This window comes from Periplaneta americana, chromosome 12, assembly GCF_040183065.1.
Source record: "Periplaneta americana isolate PAMFEO1 chromosome 12, P.americana_PAMFEO1_priV1, whole genome shotgun sequence".
Taxonomy (NCBI): domain Eukaryota; kingdom Metazoa; phylum Arthropoda; class Insecta; order Blattodea; family Blattidae; genus Periplaneta; species Periplaneta americana.
In genome coordinates, this window is record NC_091128.1 from 156,818,792 (window position 1) to 156,843,594 (window position 24,803).

Here is a 24,803-nt window from a genome sequence, read left to right on the forward strand (position 1 = left end):
GACAATGCCTTGCCAGTACTATGACTGAGGTCAATAAAACAAAGTAAATACTTTTAAATATAAGCAACCAGTGTAAGTCTTACTTTTTAGTGTAAGTAATTGAAGAGTGTCATCTCAAAACGCGTTCAGTCCATTTTATGAAAGGACAGGGCTACAGATTGAGCGAGTTTTAAGTGACATGCAAAATAACACAACCTTTCAGATAAGGTTTGCCGTTTTGGAAGAAAACATGCTTAAAATATAATGATAGAGGGCTCAAACATAATAATTTTATGTATAAATCATAAAAATGGTCAAAGTCACTGAGTGAGTTTTGTGATTGAACGATTGCTTTTATTTTAAGTGTTTACTGTGGAAATTCAGTAGGTACTCCAGCTTTATGGATTCATGTAGGAGGCCATTGTTACATACCATTAATGAAATTATAGTGGGTAATGATGACAGTCACTTGTTACACAAATCAATCAAATTTAAACAATATATACCCCATGTTCAAATTTGCATGGAAGCTTCCAGTACTGTTTTCACATTCACGACGTCATAGGTTTGTTTGTCCAGCCTAACCAAAGATACGCGATTTTACTGATTTAATAACTTGTAGTAATTTCGAATATCTACGAGTTTAGCATTTATTATTTTAATTTTTTTAATTACGTCCATTTTTTAAAACATGCATTATTTTGTCACATGAACAATATATATATTGAATTCACCTGCTAACAATTCTGAGAAGGTTTCATCTAGAAAGTTACTGGAATTGTGGCCAACTGACCAAAAATTCATGATCAACATCATAAAGATACTACTCTATAACTAAAAGTCCTGTGCGGAAGTAAGTTAAATTTGCACTGCTCTGTTGTAACATTCATTTCGTCCTTAAGAAACACAAAAAAGAATTAAATGAAGTTTGGTTGTAATAATAAGATGGTTGACACTTATTTCTTGTTTTAAATATATGGCGACATTCATTTGTTAACAAAACAAAAGAACAATACCCAATGTCAAGAACGGACATAGCCTACTTCGTTTGTCTATGCTTTGAGGATTAAACTCAGTCAGTGATGTTGACCTCATGGATATATTAAGCTCAGTTCAGACACATCAGCTTACTTGACGTTTTACTTGCACTGTAAAATGTTGAAAGTAAGAAAGAGCATGTGGACTGTAAAACTGAGCAATTTTTAGAACTGAATGTCTCGAACTCAATGTTCAGTCTTCATTCAGTTTTACGATCCACACACTCCTTTTTGCATGTGCAAGCAAATGTCAAGTAAGGTGTTGCGTCTGAACCAGGCTTTACAGAAACATGTGCTGGAAGCTCCATTCAAAATTGAACAAGAATATATTCTGGTATCTAAGATTAATTATTAGACTCACAGCATAAAATTTCCAACAAAAATTGAAGTTAAAATGTTTTCAAGTGAAGGAGAAGTATTATACCTGTCAGTATATGAGTAACAAGCAAGGTATGAACTTTTGTGCAGATTCTAAAATAATTATTGTACTTTTTTTTTTTAATCTATGCAACACAAATAGTACTGAAGAATGAAGGTTCATAGGAGGAGATGAGAAATTAATACATGCAGTTGTTTGGTCAAAATATTACAAGAACTTATGAAAATCTTGAAAAACATTGAGACACAATTGAAAAGCAGATAAGAATGCCAATGGAAGGAAAATTATAAAGTTGTATGGCTGGGAAAAGGAATTTTAGAGCTTTATACCTAATGTACTGGCATCTCGTTGTCTATTACAATATTTTACACTACAAATTTTGAAAAAGAAAAGAAAATCTACATTCACAAGCAAGTACATAAGGAAACTGATAAAAACATAAGTAGTCCTATTTGTTTGAGGTTATAAACAAACAGTAGTCTTTATTCAAAGGTATCAGTGAACACTTACAAGTAATTACTATTTCCATTCACTCTTCAACAAGTTTTGTCCTAGGACAGCACAAATAAATAAAAGGGTTTACATGGATTTATTCACTTCATCCACAATATCACAGGCAGGTGCATTGCTGTATCTACTGGAATATGCAAGACTCAATGGCATACAAAACTGTCTTAATTTTTGAGAGAAAGAAAGTAAAATATTTACATCACATATTGAAGCTTGCTGTAACTCCAGAGTACAACCTCATTACAAATAACTGTGCTGTTCAAATGTGATAATAATGTTAAAATAAACAATTTGACTCAGTGGTGAAGCTCTTAAGACGCTTTTGAGGCTTGGCCTACCCAAAAAATGTGAGTTATTATTCCTAGTAACAGTAGGCCTATGGCTACGACCTTGACTCACAAGCTTGAGAGGGAATGGGGAGGGGGTATCGATTTGCTACATCTCCATACGAAATGAGGCTTGCCTTCCATCACAATATTGGTGTTCTCTGAATGTGCTGCATTGTTGAGTTTAGTTTAATCAGAAATGCATGCATGTGTGTGTTACATATTAATTTTGTGTGAAATGGCTCATACTGAGACAACATAGAATTTGAAGAATTAAAAGAGAAAGTTATCAAGTTGGACGTATGAAACTAAATGTGCTTACACAAAGATAGAATCAATCAATCAATCAATCTTCTTAATGTATCCAGCTGTTTGCTGACAACATAAAGTCCACCATAGTCCACTGTAGTCTAGCCAGTTGTTGTTTTTCAAGAGAAATGAGGGGCATTTTGATCGGTGTTCATTATAGATGCCAGTTGCTAGTAGCCAGAGTTGGGGTGTAGTCAATATATACTGCAGGGCTGTGTCTTCTGCAACTGGTACTGATGATTTTAATTTATTTCTTTTGTGGTTTATGGATGGACAGTATAGAAGAATGTATTCCAGATCTTCATCATGATTATTACACCACAGACAAGTAGGATTATCAGAAATGTGAAATCGGTGTAGGTACAATTGAGTGACAATGTGACCTGTTCTGGCTCTTGTTAAAAATGCTCGAACATGTCTGGGCAAGTTTTTGTACATTTCCAGGTCATTTGGTTTCTTTTGTACAGACTGTAAAATTTTTCTTTTGTCAGAAGAGAGCCAATTGCTGATCCATAGGTTTGTAAAATGAGACTTTACTGAAGCAAAAGCACTGGATAGAGATATCACTTGAAGAGGTCTTGGTTGCAAATATGTTGCCTGTTTTGCAATATGATCGACTTTCCCGTTTCCAGGTATACCACAATGACTAGGTATCCATTGAAATGTTATTTCCTTTTGGAGTTCTTTTAGTTTACTTAGTTGTTTCTGAATTGGAATAATTCTATGTGCGTATAGGTTTGGTACAATTTAAATTTTACTGTCAATATCTTTTTCATTTTTTTATGAAACTAAACTTTCTAGCTAGTTGAAAGTATTTACTTGCTGCATAGTTTTGTTATTAATTAATATTTTGGTTTGATATATATTACTGTTTGCAAATGATGTAATGTTATTAGCAGATTCTGAAGATGGCCTCCAACATTCGGTTTTTAAATTACAATTCATTTCGAAGGAATATGGGATGGAAATTTCAGTTGATACAACTAAAGTAATGGGGATTCATCGGAAATATCATCTCCACAGCAAAATTACGTTTATAATAAACCTGTAGAACAGGTCTCATGTTTTAAATATTTGGGTTATCATTTGAGCTATGAACAAGAAAAAAGATATTTATACAAAACTGAATTACTTTAACTATGCACTGAATAACATTAACAACATTTTCAAACCTTCTCTCGTCCAAAAACATACAAGAACTAAAGCCTACAAATCGTTGGCGAAACCTGTTCTCATGTATGGAAGTGAAGCTTGGACCATACGTAAATGTGACGAACACCGAATCACTGCCAATGAAATGAAGTTTTTATGAAGAACTGCTGGCTATACTAGAAAAAAAATTTGGATATTTTGAAAGAATTAAATGTTGACCCAATTTTAGAGAAAATTAAAATTTATAGACAGAAATGGAAATCTCATATACTCAGGATGCCTAGAACAAGGATACCATGCCAAGCACTAAATTACCGCCCTTCAGGGACAAGATCTTTCGGCCATCCGCTGAAACGATGGAGTGAGACCGTAACAGGCCACCAGGCTTAATACGTGAAGAAAAAGAATTAATATTTTGTTTCTCTTTGGGATTTTACCTCGAAATGCTATTACTTTAGATTTTGCAGTGAAAATGATCACAGTTTTTAGAATTTTGTTTAATTTGTCACTTCAAATCTGTGAATTACTTTCGGAATCTGATATTATGAGCTGATCATCTGTGAAAAGTGTAATTGAAATTTTAATTACTTTGGTAATTTGAATATCTCCATTGTTCAGTTCTGCCCACTTGTTTAAATTATTACAACATGAGATATATTATGTAACAGCTTGGTCATAAACTCTTGGTAGTTTAAGATAAATTTATTAAGTCCTGTTCATCTGATAAAAGTAAAGCAGAAAAGCGACAGACTACATCAGTTTCTTAGCATGCAAGGATAACGTCACAGTCACACATATGGGAAATCACACCTCTGTTATAACTATAATCCGTTCTTATGCTTTGATTTATGTAACACGACTTCATAATAATGGAGCTATTAAACATTTTTCATGTTTCTAACTACAGACCGAGTAGTTTAAAAGTCCCGAAACATTGCTTGGCTGGTCAGCAGCCCGAGCCTCAAGTAATCGCTGGAATTCCCCTCCATGAAATCATGGCGCTCTTCCTGCCTGCAGTCTGTCGTGAGAGAGATTTCATCAGAGTACAGTTGTGTTGTGCAATGGTGAGATATTTACTATGTCGCACATTCATCTTAAAGATATACATCAAGTGCAGAAACTTGTGTGGCAGAACAAGACAAGCATTTAGATGTAAATTTTCTGGCAGCATAAGACATGTTTGTTTTCCTTTCCAGTCATTCACAGAACCTGTTTTATTAAACTTATCCACTAACTTTAACATTACTTTTCGTGTTGGAACTGGGCTGCCACACAATTTTCTACACTTGATGAATGACAACTCACAAGCAAACGTTCTAATGGGGGCAAATAGAAAAGTTAAATTTTTTTTATTCCATCATGTTAATAATGTCAAAAGAAGTGCTTATACAAATTTCGGCCACTCGAACGCAATTACGAGGACCGTAAAAAAATAAGTTCGCCAGGGGCCGTTAACAGAAAAAAAACACAATTTCATTGGACAAATTTACTGGAACAGACACAGCAATTGTTGAGCTATTTTTCAAAATATTTTCCATCAGAACCGAGACATTTCTCATGTCATGGCATCAACAAAGAGAGGAGCAGACGCAGTCGAACATTGGTTCCGATCCGAGGCGGCTGACTTCTACGACACAAATTGATCCCATGGTATGACAAATGTCTTAATTCCAGTGGGGGATATGTTGACAAATAGCGCAACAATTGCTGTATCTGTTTCAATAAATATTTCCATGTAATTGTGCCTTTTTCTATAAACGGCCCTAGAGAAAATCACTTTCTGGACGGCCTCGTAATTGCGATCGAGTGGCCAAAATTTGTATAAGCACTTCTTTTGACATTATTAACATGACGGAAGAAAAAAAATTAACTTTTTTATTTCTCCCCATCAGAACGTTTGCTTGTCAGTGAATATCTCACCATTGCACAACAATATTACACTCTCTAATGAGATCTCACTCATGACTGCACAACACAACTGCCCTTTGTTAATTGCTTACAAATAGCTTTCCAGGAACCCGGAGGTTCATTGCCGCCCTCACATAAGCCCGCCATCGGTCTCTATCCTGAGCAAGATTAATCCAGTCTCTACAATCATATCCCACCTCCCTCAAATTCATTTTAATTTATCCTCCCATCTATGTTTCGGCCTCCCCAAAGTCTTTTTCCCTCTGGCCTCCCAACTAACATTCTATACGTATTTCTGGATTCGCCCATACGTGCTACATGCCCTGCCCATCTCAAACGTCTGGATTTAATATTCCTAATTATGTCAGGTGAAGAATACAAAGAGTGCAGTTCTGTGTTGTGTAACTTTCTCCATTCTCCTGTAACTTCATCCCTCTTGGCCCCAAATGTTTTCTTAAGCACCTTATTCTCAAACACCCTTAATCTCTGTTCCTCTCTCAAAGTGAAAGTCCAAGTTTCACAACCATACAGAACAACCGGTAATATAACTGTTTTATAAATCGTAACTTTCAGTTTTCACAATGCTGCTGTACTTTCTGACGAAATCTCACTCAGACAGACCACAGGCAGGAAGAGTGCCGCACTTTCATGGGAATGACAGTGACTGAATGGAGCTCGTGCCACCAACCAGCTGAGCAATGCTTCGCGATTTTTACGCTATTCGCATTGTATTGTTGGATTATATGGTGTCCAGATGAAAGATATCTAAAATAAAAACAAATATTTTGAGGTTCTCAGTTTGTTGCCCCAGAACCGGATGTTTTTCCATCCTTAGTGCATTCTAAAACAGCGCTGGACGCCCATAGCTCTGACAGCTCTACAGTATATGCATGCAATATCATCTTGTGGTGTTGAAAATATTTACTGAACTCAGCCGAGATCACCAACTTATGCACGCTCTTCAACAGGATATGGATAAAACTCTGAGAGATTTCCTTTGTGAGGGTCCAAACCAGAAGTGTGTACAATAAATACCTTCTGAGGTATAATTCTTATATTATTTAAGATACTTTTTTCTGGACATCCAGCATTTAGAAGAATTTTATGTACAATTTAGTTTACAATTGTTTCCTCTATTCTGAATGCACTGCAATCTAAAGGCATATATGCTTATGGTGATAACAAGATGGTATTTGACGAGGTGAGCGTGAACAATTGCCATGGAATTACCCTCAAATTCGACTTATATTTGGGGAGGCAATAAAGTCACCAGGTTATCACTGCAAGTGAGATTCGAATACGTGCCCAAGTATAACCTCAGATATCTGTATAAGTCACTACCAGCTGAGCTACACCAGTGGCGTGGTTTAAAACGTGTGTGCGTTTTTTAGGTCTGAAAATTTTAGAAATGGTTCATTACAAAGGAACTGCAGACAGCATAAATATTATTCTATATATTTCTAAACATCTCTGTAACATAAATTTTTACCAACACAATTCACATAACAAATGAAGCACCAGTTGTCAAAGAATTCTTGTGCTGAAGAACTTTAGTCTGTTTCCTGATTATACAGGGTTAGTTAAAAGTCCCGCACCACCTAAATAACTTTTGAAGCATGTGGTTCAGTGACATGAAACTTGGTATGTGGGGATAACCATATACTAAGAACTCAATAATGGTATTACCGAGTTTTTTCTACTTCCGGTTTAACCGGAAGTAATTCCAACTCTCTTATTTTAAATAGAACACCCAATATATTTTTTTTTAATTTTTGAATAAAGCTCATTAAGAGCTTTTCAAAAAGTTCCCACACTTGATACTTCTGTACAAATTCAGTGTTGCTAAATAAAAATGGAAGTGGTACAAGATATTCCTAAAGCCTGGTTAAATCATTCCTTAAATGGTATCTATGATCGAGTGACACATTGTAAAACAGCTGAGGGCTACCAATTTGAACACATAATTTAGAAGGTGAGCTAGCTTTGTTTTGTTTTGTTTTTGTTAAGGAAGGAGTATTTTATTATTTTAATATTCAATACACTTTTCTCTTTCCTTGACTTAGTAACACTGAATTTGTACAGAAGTAACAAGTGTGGGTAATTTTTGAAAAGCTCTTAATGAGTACTATTCAAAAATAAAATAATATATTGGGTGTTCCATTTAAAATAAGAGAGTTGGAGTTACTTCCCGTTAAACAGGAAGTAGACAAAACTCGGTAATAGCATTATTGAGTTCTTAGTATATGGTGATCCCCACATACCAAGTTTCATGTCACTGAACCGTATGCTTCAAAAGTTATTTAGGTGGTGCGGGACTTTTAACTAACCCTGTATATTTGAAGTTATATTAATTACAATATTGCTTCCAAAGCAGAATTACTTTTTTGAAGACGGAAATAAATAGCAATCATATTCCAGGCATAATTGTATGGCTTAGTAATTAACCAAAGCCGCAAAAAATTCTAGGGTCACAATTTTGTACTGAAAATAAGATTATACGTACACTAATGAGGTATACAGTGAAAGCTGAATGGATCTTGCAGCTGTTCTGGAAAATCCACCACCACCTGGATTTAACCACAGACATTCCAGTCGGTAGTCTGTGACTCAACTAACAGCCAAATGCACTCCACCATATTGCAGTCGAAACTGTACATAACCTAGCATGTCTTTCAGCATTTTAGAGAGTGAATATTGCATAAGTAAGTGTTACACACAGACAGAGAAACGCAATACATACTGAACGTAATTTCACGGTCACAACAGTGCTGGAAACATGCATTCCTTAAAAAATACAGTATTTTGTTTTCCCTCCAAGAACACAAAACGTCTGTGCTATTACAGTCAGGGGTTCACTTAACATTGCGACCTGTTATATTATCCTTAAAGGATTGTCATAGTCTCCTGTTTTGTAATAGCCTGACTATTCGACACAGAATCCCATCTTTTTCTGTTTAATTTGAAAGGAATTACAAAAGTAAGTAGTACTGTGCTTCTATGAAGATGACATCACGTGGCTAAGAAAAACACAAAGAAATGTTCCAACATTCAATGTAAGCATACAGTTACTTCATTCAATGTATTCTACGCTTATTCTCTAGATTAATAAATGCCTTTCTTTTTAATTGAATGGCAGATACTTGATTTAGTGTCATAAAAAGATGCTGCATCCACTATATGGGCAGGAACAACAAGTGTGTTACACAGAACTTTCTATTATTTATTTACACCTTTAGCAAATATTGAGGGAAATTCCACGTCCATTCCAAGTAATAAATTAACAAATAAAAAAGAAATTAAGTGTGCAAGTGTTGTAGTGATGTTTTGTTTCGGCATTCCAATTTTTATTAACCCCTTCAAACCTAATTTATATATATAGGGTGATTCAGACCACCCGTAAGTCATTTATTTCGGAAACTAATGCATTAAAATTTTCGAGAAAAAAATATTTATGACTAAACCACATGTGACCTTTCACTTGAGCTTAATTTCATCAATCAGCTCTAACAGGAAGTAGGGTCAGTGGCGTACCACTTTAAAATTTCAAATGGGAGTATGGGTCAAATAGGGTACCATTTGATAGAGCTCTTCAAAACAAACAACTTTCATAGGAAACGTTTTTATTAATTCCTATTCTTTCAATGAGAAAACGTACGAAAAAACAATGGGTGATTCGGACCACACGTAAGTCATTTATTTCGGAATCTAGTGCATTCAAATTTTCGAGACAAAAATATTTATTACTAAACCACATGTGAACTTAATCAGCTCTAACAGGAAGTAGGGTCAGTGGCGTATCACTTTAAAACGGTTAAAAACATTGTTTATCAAGACTGTCCCACAATAAGACATGACATAAAATAGCGAATCCGGGAGACCTGCCAGTCACTTGACCACGCCGAAGTGTTAGGAGTCACTGACAGCGTTAGAAGAATAGTACGGGTGTGTGCTGCTCAGAACGGCAGACAGTTTGAACATTTATAAAAATTAATGAAATTGTCCAGTCTTTCAGTAAAATGTGAACATTAATTGTCTTGTTTACATTTTCGAATTTTAACATTTCTAAATATTGATGACATTATCTTTTTGTACGTTTTCTCATTGAAAGAGTAGGAATTGGTAAAAACGTTTCCAATGAAAGTTGTTTGTTTTGAAGAGCTCTATCAAATGGTACCTTTTTTGACCCATACTCCCATTTGAAATTTTAAAGTGATACGCCACTGACCCTACTTCCTGTTAGAGCTGATTGATGAAATTAAGCTCAAGTGAAAGGTCACATGTAGTTTAGTCATAAATATTTTTTACTCGAAAATTTTAATGAATTAGTTTCCGAAATAAATGACTTACAGGTGGTCTGAATAAAAAAAAAACAAAAAAAAAACACACACACACACACACACCAAAATTTGGGGAAATTTTGACCCCTGGGGTCCCAAAATTTTAAATTTTATTTTTAATTCAGGTATAGAAATGTTTAAAAAATAATATTCTACATTTCTATCACATTGAATTTTTCAAAATATTTAAAAGATCGAAGACATTCCAAAAAAGAAAAAAAGAAACAACGTACACTATAATGTACACCAGGCCTGAAAGGGTTAAATTAAGGGCAGGAAGTGAACTGATCTGTGGCAACTTTTTCTTCTTGGGTTAAACTGTCCTCATTATGCTACAGTATTTCTAAAAACATGTGAATCAAATCAGGAATCTTCAAGAAGAAAGTTTAGGCTGCATGAGAGACCTTGGCATTCAACCAGGGACACACAACACTAATCCTAACAGTCCCTTACTTGACGCATGTGAACCACAAGTGTAGCATTTTGCAGCTTCACACGTTTGTTCCTTATTGTCGCCGCGGCATCCAGAATGTGTTCAAGCACTCTTCGCGTGTTTGTACCTTAACCTGCTGGACGATGTCTTTTATCCACCCCCAAATGCAGTAATCTAAGAGTGTTAAATCTGGGGATCTGGGAGACCAAGTGATAGGATCCCCATGACCAACCCATTGCTGTAGGAATTTCTGATCCAAGTGAGCTGTTACTGCATGGTACAAGTGAGCAGGTGCCTCATCATGTTGAAAGTACATTTGGCGTATTCTTGCCGAGGAACATCTTCAAGAAACTGTGGTAACTGTTCTTGTAAAAAGTGAAAGTACACTTCACCAGTTAAGTGTCCAGGGAAAATGAACTGCTCCAGCAGCTGGTCATCCAGAATACCACATCACACATTGAGACTGAATCGGCGTTGAAAATTAGATTATAACATGGCATAGGGATTATCGTCTCCCCAGACATGCAAGTTAAGCTTATTGTTGATTCTGTCTCTAGCGTTCCATTCACTATGACGTGTTTCGAAAATGTGTTGTAACTCCGTAATTATCCATTTTGAATCTTATGTACACTACTTTTTTAACACTTGAATATAAGTAACTGATTAACTAGCGGACTTACTCGTGTTAATTATGTATGTTTGTGCGGCTTACAGCTGTTTCGGTGCTTCATCACACCATCCTCAGAGCCTACTAGGTCTCGGCGTCATCTCGAACTTCTCTGCCTGTTATATGGGTGCGTTTGATTGTTGAAAGGTGTTGAAAAGTGGAGTCAAATAGTGTGTGTGTACTGAAATTGATCTGTGTGTTGAGAATTTGATCGGGGTGTGTTTTAGTGTGTTTGTATATTTCGTATTGTTCTAGTGTGTTGAGTTTTTGGTTCTTGGGTTGTATGTGTAGGATTTCCATATCCGCATTTATGTTACAAAGAACACATTAAAGCAATAACCAGAGGACACAATACATCTACATACGCCGATCACATAACCAATGCTAACCATACATACAATAACATAAATGCGGACATGGAAATCCTACACATACAACCCAAGAACCAAAAACTCAACACACTAGAACAATACGAAATATACAAACACACTAAAACACACCCCGATCAAATTCTCAACACACAGATCAATTTCAGAACACACACATTATTTGACTCCACTTTTCAACACCTTTCAACAATCAAACACACCCACACAACAGGCACAGAAGTTCGAGATGACGCAGAGATCTAGTAGGCTCTGAGGATGGTGTGATGAAGCACCGAAACAGCTGTAAGCCGCACAAACATACATAATTAACACGAGTAAGTCTGCTAGTTAATCAATTCCGTAATTATGAATGTGATCCCATTAATTTATTTGCATATTTTGTTCCAAATAACCTGAGGAATTACCTCCATAAACTAGGGGAGAATTTCGTGAATCACTCTGTATTAGACCTTTGTCATGTTGTTATAAATTATTTTCCAGTTATCTATATGGCTTTGTCATGTGGCAGACCTGTGATGAAGAAAGTTTTTGTAAATGAATTCAGTAAATACTGTAAACAACATTGTTAGCATCTCTAGCAGGAAGTTGAGACGAGTATTATTATCTATTTAAAATTTCTCTTTGAAAACTTATTTTTTGTTTTAATAATATATTCTAACTTCTTTATGGACTCGCCTGATGTTACTTTGGGTGTCGCAATGTCTAATACTTGTTATCTTAAAATATTTTCTCACACGGAAAATACAGCAATTCGCAATGTTAAGTTGGCCTCTCTGTTTAACAGTTTCAACACTAGACGTGAAGGGCAGGCACAATGCAACACAGAATTACAGCAGTTCACTGACCTTCCGGGGTTTGGGACACACTTTAACAGAAACATCTACTTTAACTTGTTCTGGGTTGCTCTGAGTCGTGGTGCGGACGGCTCCGTCCTTCTCAGCCCCTAACACGAGATGGACGACCACTCAGACACATTGCAACTTCTACAAAACTCTCAGATATCATTATCATGCAATCATCACAGCCTACATTAACTACTGGTGCGTGACAACGTAAATGTTCCTGGTACTTTGAGACAGACTAGTCAATTTTTACAATTATTTCCAAAACTAATTAATTTTTATGATATTTATAACTCCACTAGCATGTTTAAAATTCAGACTAGCAACTACTAAATATGTTGTTTAATTTAAGCTTGTCTGGCAGTTGGTTTTCACGAATTTCAGCATGCTGTTCTGAAGTGACTATAGTGAAACCTCTCCTTACGGACACTCCCAAGATACGGACACTCCTCATATATGGACAGATTTTTATGTCCCAACTGAAATAATATAGAAATAATTATAAATGTAACTCTCGTTTACGGACACTCTCAGACACGGACACGGACAGCTGTTTCACAGTCCTAAAGCTTGCTTTACCTTCTGACTGCGGAGAGAACTTGGATTTCAAGACCTAATGTGCTACAAAAATGGAAAATTTAGTTTTGAGAACTGTACAGAAATTGCTTAACATGAAAGAAGACAAAAAGGGTCTCGTAGGCTACCACTAGCCCAGACGGCTACCCCTTGTTAGCTGGAAGCGGGTGGATAAACAAGTCATAAAATTTAACCTGTCTGATGAGTCCAAGGTTTCCGCAATCGTGAAATTGTATTCAACACATGATAGGGTTAATAGGATTATTCTCTTCGCTTCAATCAGTTGTTCTGTTTCGAGAGACATGGCACCTGAACGTAAAGGTTAAGATGAAAACTGTAAATTACAGTACTGCATAACTGTAGACCTAGAATAAAATTGCATGGCACAGTACTGTATTTTCCTTTTTCGGTCTTATCTACTATAGTTCAAAGTTGAAAAGAATTTACTGTAGTATACTGTATTTAGAATTAAACTTACAGTAATACATTTCATTTAAAGCGTGAAGGGATACATAATGCATATTATAAATTTACTGTGAGATTGGGGAGCCTCCCTCCCAATAGAGGACACCTCCCAGATGCGGACAGATTGTTACGTCCCTTCGATGTACGTAAATGAGAGGCTTTACTGTATAAGGTTTCGAAGTATCAAAATAACACACAATAATATTATGGCTTGAACAATACAATTTATTGGCATATTATTTTTAGAAAATGTTACATTCAAGTGATCCCTCTGGTATCTTATGGTTTGTTGCAATCTTACCTGGAAATTGTAAATCTGCTTTCAGGTACAGATCCCCCTGTGAAGCTGATTTGAATAATTTGAAGGGAAAAAATGTTCCGGGGCCGGGTATCGAACCCAGGATCTTTGGCTGAGTGCGCCAATGCTCTACCAACCGAGCTACCCAGGAACTTACCAGACACCAGCTCAATTTTTTCCTTTATATGCACATACCTCAAGTGGGTTGACAGGCTGTCAAAGACCCAACACTGAGTGCACACAAACTCTGTGTGACTTGAAATTGTTCATGACACATTACAATAAACCTGGGACTTCTGCCTGTATCCTGTTCTTCAGATCCTGAGTTCAGTGTGTTCTGACTCCAAACATCCTTTCTTTGAGTAAAGAAAAAAAATGAGCAGTTTTAATACCTGGGGATTAAACCAGCCAGTTGATCTCACCAAACCGAGAAACTAAGTTTCCAGGGAAAAGATTTCTCACAGCGTGTCTCTGAATAATGTATGTAACATTTGCTGATGCCTTTCACCATTCACTATAATAACTCTCTCCTTTTCATCTTGAAAAAAGTGGGGACCAATGATGACTCTAGCAGAAACAGCACATCATACGGTCAGTATTTCACTGTGTATTGGCCAGTCATGCAGTCACTAGACAACGTTTAACTGTTGTTGCTCTCATTTCATTTTACAGTTGTGCCAAACTCGCCACAACCAAAGTGTTACGAACAATTTTCGGATAAGATTCCAACAAACCATAAGATACTGAGGAGATCACTTGAAACGTATAATTTAAAAAAATGATATGACAATAAAAACTGTATTGATCAAGCCATATTCTGTGTTATTCTGATATTTCTAAACCGTATAGTCACTTTAGAATAGCATGCTAAAATTAGTCAGAACCAACTGGCAGACTCTGTAGAAGAACGTAACATGAGAGATTTTTTTATGTTAGCTTTAGAAAAGAAACTAAAGCAAATGAAAAAGCCTTGCTGAAGATAGAAATATCTTGAGTACAACTCAGAAAAGACACAGGGAATGAAGGAAAGAAATGGAAAACAAATGAAGGGGAAAAAGGAAACATACAATACTTTGAAAAAGGCTTATTTGAAGATTACCCAAAACAATGAGAATAGATTTTAACGAAGATGAAGGCAGTGGTAGTGGCTGTGGTGATATTTTACGATTGACATGACAATTATGTTAAGGGAGACGATGGGTGCACTTTCTATTTTCTATATTTTTAAGCTACGCCCTTGGCTTTTTGTACACGTAATCACAATGTGATAGATAATGATGTGGTGAAGTTTTATTTCTGTGAGTCAATTAGTTTCTGAGTTATTAACGAAAATATTTTGAAAAATTTGCATATTTGAGAATGAAATGTGTCTCTTAATTTTTGAGTAAAATGTCCGTAATTTTTTTTGCAAGATCAGTGGAATAGTTAGAAAAACACCACGCATCAGTTTTCCTATATCTTTACTAGAAAAGATGGGGAACAGTTTTATAACCACTGCATACCTAAAAATAGAAATTTTCCATTGCCACTATAAATATTTCATTTTTTATTTCAAAAAGGATTCATTCAATCATAAAACCCATGCGTTATTTTGTTAAGCACAGTATATAGAACATGCAGTAAAAATTTCACGTTCCTCGCATCAAAATTACACTTCGAACCTGACAAAATGTGCTGAAGAAAAAAAGTGTGAGAAAACAGTCTGTAAAATGTGCATGGAATTGAAATTCAAGGGTGCAGCCATTTATACTTTGCATAATTTTTATGCTTTCGAGCGCCACAGAGCATTGCAACTTGTTTAACATATAAATAAGAGATTGCCGATTCATTTTTTACAAGAAACCAAAAATACAATTTTTGACTGAAAATGACAAAAATTTCACCCGTCTCCCCCTTAAGGATGTTCATAATAATTATGATCATAATTATAATGATAATTCATTCATTCATAGTTTTCTATCCAAGGGCGGTCCTTCACAGCAAATCCACCATTCTCCAATCTTTCCTATTTTCTGCTTTCCTCTCAGTCTCTGTATATGGTCCGTATGTCTTAATGTCGTCCAGCATCAATGGTAATTATGATTATAACTGAAGAGTCCACTGCAAGAATGATGGATGTCATTTGAAATACATTTTGCAGGAGAAGCAATTGAAAGTTTGAAATGCTTAGCGCTCAAAGCCTAACTGTGATTTTCCGATCATTACTGGACAATGACTATCAGTGTTAATGCCATATAACTCTGTATATACACTTAGCGGCAAAAAGAATGGGCCGGCCGACAATTTCTAAGTTCCAGAGACATAACATTGCGCATGCTAGACTCGTCAAAGCCGTAGTTCACTAGGTAACACTTAATTAAACCATTTAAATTTGCTGTATTTTGTTTAAGAGTCTAAAATATGTAATAAAATCGAATGGCGAGTTGAATCTAGATACATCAGGGCCCTTGAAGAGTGAAATAGTAATAAAATTAATAAATAGAAAATCAACCGGAGCGAATATGAACAGGAAAACCACGTATTATGCCAAACTGATATTAACAGTCAAAGTAGCGTAAGTTGTTATGGCATTGGTCTATTGAACAAGTTGATAGTAGTAGCTCAAGGTTCGAATCTCCCCCAATCTTCTTCTTTTTTTTTTTTATTACAAATTTTCCATCATATGTGTCTCGCAAAGCTATAGTTATGTGGCGATATCTCTTAGAATATGCCCAAACTCTAATAAATAATAAACCTCCCTCTCTCTTTCAAGCAATACTGCTATCTGTTAATATAACGTTCTGTCTCGTCATTACGCTTGAAGATGGCACAGAAACAATAACTCATTGCCCTGGTTCGCATAGGTTATTCTGCGTATGCTACTCTCCGACAAGACTTTGATTGGAGAAATGTCATTTTCTCCGACGAGGTAATTGTCCCTAATAGCAACGATAGTACTGCCCTAGTTTATTGTATGAATGGCCACCGATACAATGAACGCTTAGTGAGACGAATTAAAAAGTCGGGTTGCGTGTTGGGGGTGGATGTCATACGATGGGGGCAGGACTTCTGGAACGCATCCACGGGCGGTTTACGGCAGAAGTCTACGAACACATTTTGGCAAATGTAATGATCCCTTCCGCCCGAAAACGATATCCAGAAGGAACACTTTTCTTCCAGCAGGATAATCATCCGATACACACCACCAACCGGATTCAAAGATGGTTTACGAGGAGGCGTGATGTCGACCCAGTCAACTGGCCTCCAAATTCACCAGATATGAATCCGATTCAAAATTTGTGGGCTGCAGTCAAAAGGATCCTACGCTCTAATTGGGCAGAACAACCACCCGTTCAGACACCTGAGGAATTGTGGGACAGAGTTCTAGATGCGTGGGAGGAGATGGCCAAGAATTTAGACCTGTTCCATAATCTTGTGGACTCCATGTCGCGCAGAATGAGGGCAGTTGTTGACGCAGGTGGTTTGTGGACGAGATGCTAAACCCCACCACAGGCCTTGTTTTGTTAATATATTAAAAAATTATTTGTTTTTGTTAATTTAATTATTTATTTGTGTTTGATATGCATCCGGTTTTTTAGGATGTGAAACAAGTATTTTTGTTTATACAGGCCAGGTCTCACCTATTAATAGCCCACAGGCAATAATATTTTTACAAGGCAGGCATAACGAAGTTTGTTAACAAATACCATTTCACATTTAAACTAATAAATTAAGTAAAAGTTAAAATAAAAAAATAATAATTTTACCGTACCAGGAGGTGAACTCACAACCTCTGGTAAGGATGTCAGACATCTTACCCACTGGGCCACACACTAGTCGTAAGGTTTACTACATTATAGACGGATGACTTTCAATGAAGAGACACCACAGCAATGCCTTGCAGTGGGTTACGTTTACACGAGTGAACCGTGCGACAGAACTTAGCATTTCTATCGACCAAGAGTGGCCCATTCTTTTTGCCGCTAAGTGTACATTCTATATGTCTTAAGCTATGCATTGACAGTCTTGGTTCATTTTCGACAAGAAAGTGACATCCATCATTCTTGCAGTGGACTCTTCAATTATAATGGTGTTAGTGACAGCATTGGGCTGTAATATCCTACAATATGAAAAGCTGTAGATTTTCAGAGACAGACACACTAACACTCTTTTCTGATACCTTCATTAGTTTTCCAACTGCTTCATAATAGATCGTATTTCTTTTTCGGGTTTAGAAAAACAGCAAATTTCCCACTCAGATTTCGAAAATATATAAGGATTGTGCTTTCAGATAAGGACTAACTGACATTGTGATCTAGGCACCATGAAGAGATTCTGTAGCCAATAAGAAGGGCTTCAGACACGTGCATTTGTTTACATGCAGCGTCTTCTATTAAGAGATGAAGATTATTTATGGACAAGATAAGAAAACAGAAAACAAAATAAGAGCATTCCAACTCATCCAGGGCTGTATTAACAGAGCATGGAATGCAAAAGGCAAGACAGGGCAAGAAGGAAATGCAAGACCAGTCTGCCAAAGTGAGATTTGCAAGGTCAGTCAAAGACTGAAGCAGATATGCAAGAGACAATTAAGAAAGAAGGTATTAGAATACTCAACATAACACAAACATCCAACTACGACAGTTCAAATGAGAAAGAAAACTACCTGGTCCATGAAAACAGTATGACATCAGACATAATTTGCATTCACAGAAAAAGATGGCTGACATCAAAGAGCATGGAACAGGCTACTAATCTAAACTACACGAGAAAAGAAGAAGAAGAAATGATAACATTTTATAAACATCCCCATTGAAAATAGAATAATGAACATTGATGAATTACAGTATTAAGTTATTTGAATAAATAAATAACGACTCCACTATGTTAACATTTGAAATTTTTGGTGTTATGTTACCTGTTTGACTAGTTTCGATGTTGTTTGCATCATCCTCTAAATCATACCTGCACAAACAGCGCTCAACGAGCGCACGCACTCTTTCAGAGCGGGAGAGCTGTGTTTACCGCTCGCTGAATTGGAGAGGAAGATATGTCAGAATGACATAGACTTGCTATAGGTAGGGGAGAGGGAAACGACAACTCAGTTATCTAGTGGAGTGCAGTGCGTATTCTCAGTAACTGTTTCACGTTGCTTACCTACTGCTACAGTACAGTATGGAGGAATCTAAAAGACGGAAAAGTGGTGATCAGGCAAATTCTTTCAATGTTGCATGGGAAAATGCTTATTTTTTCATAGCTGCTGGAGTAAATACTCAGTGCTTTATCTGCCACAACATTTTGAAAGGTAGAAAGAAACATAACATAATGCGTCATTACGAGTCCAGACATAAAGATACTAAAGATATTGATCTTCAACAATTTTAATATCTCTCTTCAGGGAAAAAGCCAGCTCAGTGTTGATATGTTGAATACATTACGGGATTTCAGTCGTAAACTTACACTTTTCGTAAGTCAATTTCGGGAAGGTAATATGGCTTATTTTCGAACGATAGAAACTGCTTGTGATGAAGCCATGTTAAACGATTATGTACAAATATTAATTGAAATTCAAAATGAATTTAATTCTAGGTTGCAAGATCTTGTCTTAAAGTCCACACCTGTGGAGTAACGGTCAGCACGTCTAGCCGCAAAACCAGCTGGCCTGGGTTCAATTCCCAGTCGGGGAAAGTTACCTGGTTGAGGTTTTTCCGGGGTTTTCCCTCAACCCAGTATGAGCAAACGCTGAGTAACTTTCGGTGTTGGACCCCGGACTCATTTCACCGGCATTATCACCTTCTTCTCATTCAGACGCTAAATAACATAAGCTGTTGATAAAGCGTCGTAAAATAACCTACTAAAAATCTTGTCTTAATTGGAAAGAAGTTTAAAGTTATCATAATAAATTCCTTCAACACCAGTTGAAACAATGTCATATAAGTTACAGGTGGGCCTGGTTGGCGCAATTGGTATAGCACTGGCCTTCTATGCCCAAAGTTGCGGGTTCGATTGCATTTAAGTGTGCTCATAAAACCTTGGCAGTTGTGAGCGTCGTTAAATAAAACATGACATTTAACGATTTAGAGCTCGGACTTATTGATCTTCAATGTGGCCTAAGGGCTAAAGATCGTTTGAATAATACTACTAGCCTGGTTGAGTTTTACAAGACTAAACATTAACAATAATATCCACGACTACACAGTCTGGCTGTGAAAATGATTGCTATGTTTGGCTCAACGTTTATATTTGTGAGCAACTGTTTTCTATAATCAACTTTAATAAAGGCAGACATTGAACATCTGTAACTGATGTTTCATTATGATCAGTAGGCTACTGTTCCTTTCAGCTGCCAACAGCATAAAACCTCGTTTTCATGTACTGATAAATAAAAATATAACAAAATGATATTGTACATTTAAGTAGGTATACAATTTCTATTATTTCTGTCAAATAAATATTTTTTTATTAATTAATAAGTCCAAGATAGTTTTGCAAACACTGAACGGGAATTCATTTCATGAACCTCGTAATAGTACTTCCTTTTGTGTACATTTTGTACGAGATCACCCCTTCTTCCAGTCCACCCTATACAGAGCGCAGCTAATATCTGCATTCCGCTCATGAGCTGTGAGCCGACTCTGAGAGCGCAAACCTTGTGCAGGCCTGCTCTAAATCCTAGGATAATGTTAACATAGTGAAGTCGTTAATTATTTATTCAAATAACTTAACAGTACATCAGTGATTATATAAGTGTTAAAAGAGTGAAGAGTAACAAATTTAAACATGGATACATTCTGGTGAATGATTTAGTACAAAGATTGTATTCGCATAAAAGAAAAACGTAAAACAAAACAAAAAAGAAAAAGAAGTCAATACAAGTTAGTGTGATGAGGTAACTCTCTTCATTCCATGCTAAGTTATGAGCAAAATATGCACTACATAGCTGAAAAGTATTTGTCTTAGACATGCCAATAGGATAAAAAATCTCAAATCAGTGACTCAAAGTGTACGCATTGCAATAATGCTGGAGGCAAAAAAGTAATATCAGTACTATTTACACACCCTGTGAATGAAACCCCGCATGTCACTTGTCTTTTTAGCACAGTTGTTAAGGTCGATTTAATGACGACACTGAGAAAAGGTTTAGACTGATTTTTTTTTCCATTATTGATGAAAATATTACGAAACAACGTTCCGAAGACTGGATGGATTTCCTTCATCTTCAGGTGAAAATATGAAGGATGAAAAGGAATACACTAGTTGGAGCTGCTGATTGACCAACAATGAAGGATTGGCGGCGAGAAAACACAAGCAGCTATACCAAAGAATGACAGATGTAGAACAAGTAAGTACAACCTAACGTAAAACTAACTGGAGGCAGTAAGGTGAAATAAAAGTTTTTTTTTCTGCTGTTTTCAAATTACTGTAACTCCGTAATTATGAATGTGATCCTATTAATTTACATTTTTTGTTTCAAATAACCTCAGGAATCACCTCCATACATCGGGGGAGAATTTCGTGAATCACCCTATATAAAAGTAATAATTAAAATATCTCAAAGTCTGACTGAAGGAAAAATTTTATAGTAAATGTAAGCAGTACATTTGTATTAAGCATTAAAATTCTAGCCTATTGCCACTGATTAAAACACATCTGGACAAGTTGTTGTTTTCTAATGCCAGGCATTTGACAATGAAGTCATTTGACCTCTTGCACTCCAATATTTTTCAAAGATATTATCATGACCAGCCACTGAAGCACAGATTTTGAGATGTTCCGAATCCATTTCTTGGTTTGAGTTGCACAATGGACAGTTAGGGGACTGATATATTCCAATTCTATGCAGGTGTTTGGCCAAACAATCATGGCCTGTTGCCAATCTAAATGCAGCTACAGACGATTTTCGTGGTAAATCGGGAATTAACTGTGGATTTTGATGCAGAGAGTTCCATTTTTTCCCTTAGGATTGTGTTATTAAATTTTGTTTGTTGAAGTCTAAGTATGTAGATTTAATAAATCTTTTCACAGAGTAATACGTAGATTTAGTAACAGGTCTGTAAGTAACAGTGCTGCCCTTCTTTGCTAAAGCATCCGCATTCTCATTTCCCAGGATTCCACAATGAGACAAATTAAAAGAATTCTGAAGTGCTCCCAGCTCTCTGTGTTTCGTTAAAATGACTGCTAATCATTCGGAAAAAATATCTTACATAGTTTTGAGTTGTGCGTGATTTAAATCATTCCCTTCAGTTAAGTACAACCCAGGTTTTATTATAATTATAATATATGTGGTTATTCAAAAGCCAGAATGTGTTTTTAAATCTCTGAAACACTGTTAAAATAAGTTTTACATGAAAAATATAAAGCTCCATGTTCATTCACAAACCAAATGAGGCTGAAGTCACAATACTCGTTTTCAATTGTTTTATTTATTTTCAGTTGCTTTGGCAACGTTTATTTCGAAATGTAACAAATCAGAGTTGACAAAATAATGAATGATATTCAAGCGATCCTTGAGGTATACTTACGAAATACAAATACATGAAAATTAGTTGTGAATAATATTGAGGACAATCTATACTAATAATAAATCTATAGCCAAAATTTTTCTGGTAATTTTCGATTTTCCAAAAATAATTGGTCCTAACATATATAATTAACCACCCTGAAACCGAAACTCGCTTTTTTTTTTTTTTTAATTTTTGCTTGTATGTCTGTCTGTATGTTTGTTACCTTTTCACGCAATAATGGCTGAACGGATTTCGATGAAAATTGGAATATAAATTAAGTTCGTTGTAACTTAGATTTTAGGCTATATGGCATTCAAAATACATTATTTAAAAGGGGAGTTATAAGGGGGCCTGAATTAAATAAATCGAAATATCTCGCTTATTATTGATTTTTTTGAAAAATGTTACATAACAAACGTTTCTTTAAAAATAATTTCCGATAAGTTTTATTCCTTGAAAAATTTTGATAGGACTGATATTTAATGAGATAAATGAGCTTTAAAATTAAAATAACTGCCATCTAAGGCCGTGTAATGAATTAAAAAACAAATGACTTCATCTATAAGGGGCCTTGGACAGCAACAATCGAAAGCTATGAAAGATAGCCTACAGATAATGTTTCTGTGTTTGTATGAAGTAATATCGGAAGCTAAATTAACCGATTTGTATAATTAATTATTAATTCACCATTGGAAAGTGTAGTTTCTCTAGATGGACATAATGCTATAATGTTATTACAGTAACTTCTGAGTGAATCGCGGACAGGTAAGATTAAAATAGCTTCTTATGCACAGAAAACTTGATAGGTATTCTGTACATTCATTTCCTGTATTTCCTAAAATAATTTTTATGACCAAATGAGTGGTCTCTGGATGAAAATGATCGCATTTTGATTATGCAAATACAATTTAAATTAAGTAACATAATAAACGATTTATCCTTATATCAAACACGAATGTTCCCTGGATCAAATGTCCTATTTTAATTATGTAATTACTTTATATTTATTTCTAACGGGTGCAGCGGAGCGCATGGGTACGGCTAGTGAAAGAAATAAAGAAAAAACTGATTAAAAAAACCTGAAAGTTGGGAGATTCATATAAATCATGTTTTCTGGTTTTGGTGCAGAATATGGCATTACAATTGCGCCATATCTCTATTTTCCATTCTCACATTTTCTCCCCCTCTGTTGTACGTTTTATCCTCTACAACAAATTTCATTCCAAGCTCACTGTGTGGTTTTCTTCCCTTTGAACTTTCTGTCATTCTTTGTTAAGATTTCCTAAATTTTTTCGCGTCTAATCCTAAATTCTGATGAGAAGTAGATTAAAAGCCCGATTGTATAAACCATTTAATCTTAGATCAGAGGTTAAATTGATCCTTGTTTCAGCTGAACTTGGAATTTTGTGTTGTATAAAGTCTAATCTGAGATTAATTTGTCTCAAACTAAAGTCAACTTTGACTGAAGAAATTTCTCCGATTAAGTTAGATGATCCAAGTTCAGTTATTTCTTTTCTGTTTGAAATATACGAGTGACAGATTGTGCAAATAAAATATCCATTATTATTAATATTAATAGATAAGTTAGGTACATTTATATATATTTCTTTCAATTTCTTGCCTTAATACACAAACATTCTTATATTTTATAAGGCTCTATCGTGTTCAGGAGTATCAAATAGCATAACCTATAATTATATTATGTTTATAACAACCATTAATTATTAATGGATATGATAGGTACATTCATAAATGTTCAATTAACTGTATTACTAAAAGAAAATTGTCGTTTTATAAAGCTTTATTATGTTTAGAAGTATCAAACACCATAACATGATAGCAACTTGGAGAACAGTCAACCTTCTTATTGTCCGCCACTATTTACATTGCAAAAAAAAAAACAGTGTCTCCAACAGAGTGTAATACGGAAAGTCGCGAAAAAGTAGTTGTAAAGTCGCTAGATTTCTCATTATCAACAAAGAAAGATTAAATGTTGTCACTATGGGGTGCTAAAAAGGTCACTAAATCCCTATTTAAGCAATATAAAAGTTAAAAGAAATTGTTGAAAAAGAGTTAAAATCGCTAGATTGGCAACACTGAACAAACCTGTATAACATGATCCGCGCATCTCGTATTTCACCTGTTTATGCGATGTTGCCAAATCCTTTTCACGTGAACTTAGATTGCATTTGAACCAAGGTAATTTGATCGCAGAAAAGTTTTATACAATACAAGAAGTGTCTGAACTCGGTTTACTTTTCGATCTTCGATCAAAGTTGATCTTTAGTCGGGGAGTTTTATACAATTGGACCTTAGTCATATGGAAAGATTCCAACAAATAGAATTCATTCGCCTCCACCAAATTTTCTCCTGAAGATACACCATAGCCAATCTTCTACACGTACTGTACGTCGTATTTTCTAATATTTTAATCAGCATTGGAAGAAGTCCAGTTCTTCCTTCACAACTGTTATGGAATTTTATTATACTTTTATATTATGTTATTAACATGTTTACAGAATATTTACAAAGCAGACAGTCATGCAGTCTGCTCCCTAGAATTCACTTATTAAGTGTTTAATAATGAGAAGAAAAAAGCCGTGATGAAGCATATGCACATAAAATCAGACTGAGAGAGGAAAGTGTGTCCAGACTGTTATGTATTCCTATATTCACTGCTACGTCTGGCAGAGACCCTGAAGAAACATCTGCA

The 24,803-nt window shown here is 35.6% G+C and overlaps 1 protein-coding gene across 3 annotated transcripts in view; it reads right to left on the reverse strand.

The window, feature by feature from the left end:
• LOC138711039 (serologically defined colon cancer antigen 8 homolog) overlaps window positions 1-24,803 on the reverse strand; it is a 105,096-nt gene that overhangs the window by 20,066 nt on the left and 60,227 nt on the right. The window lies entirely within an intron of this gene.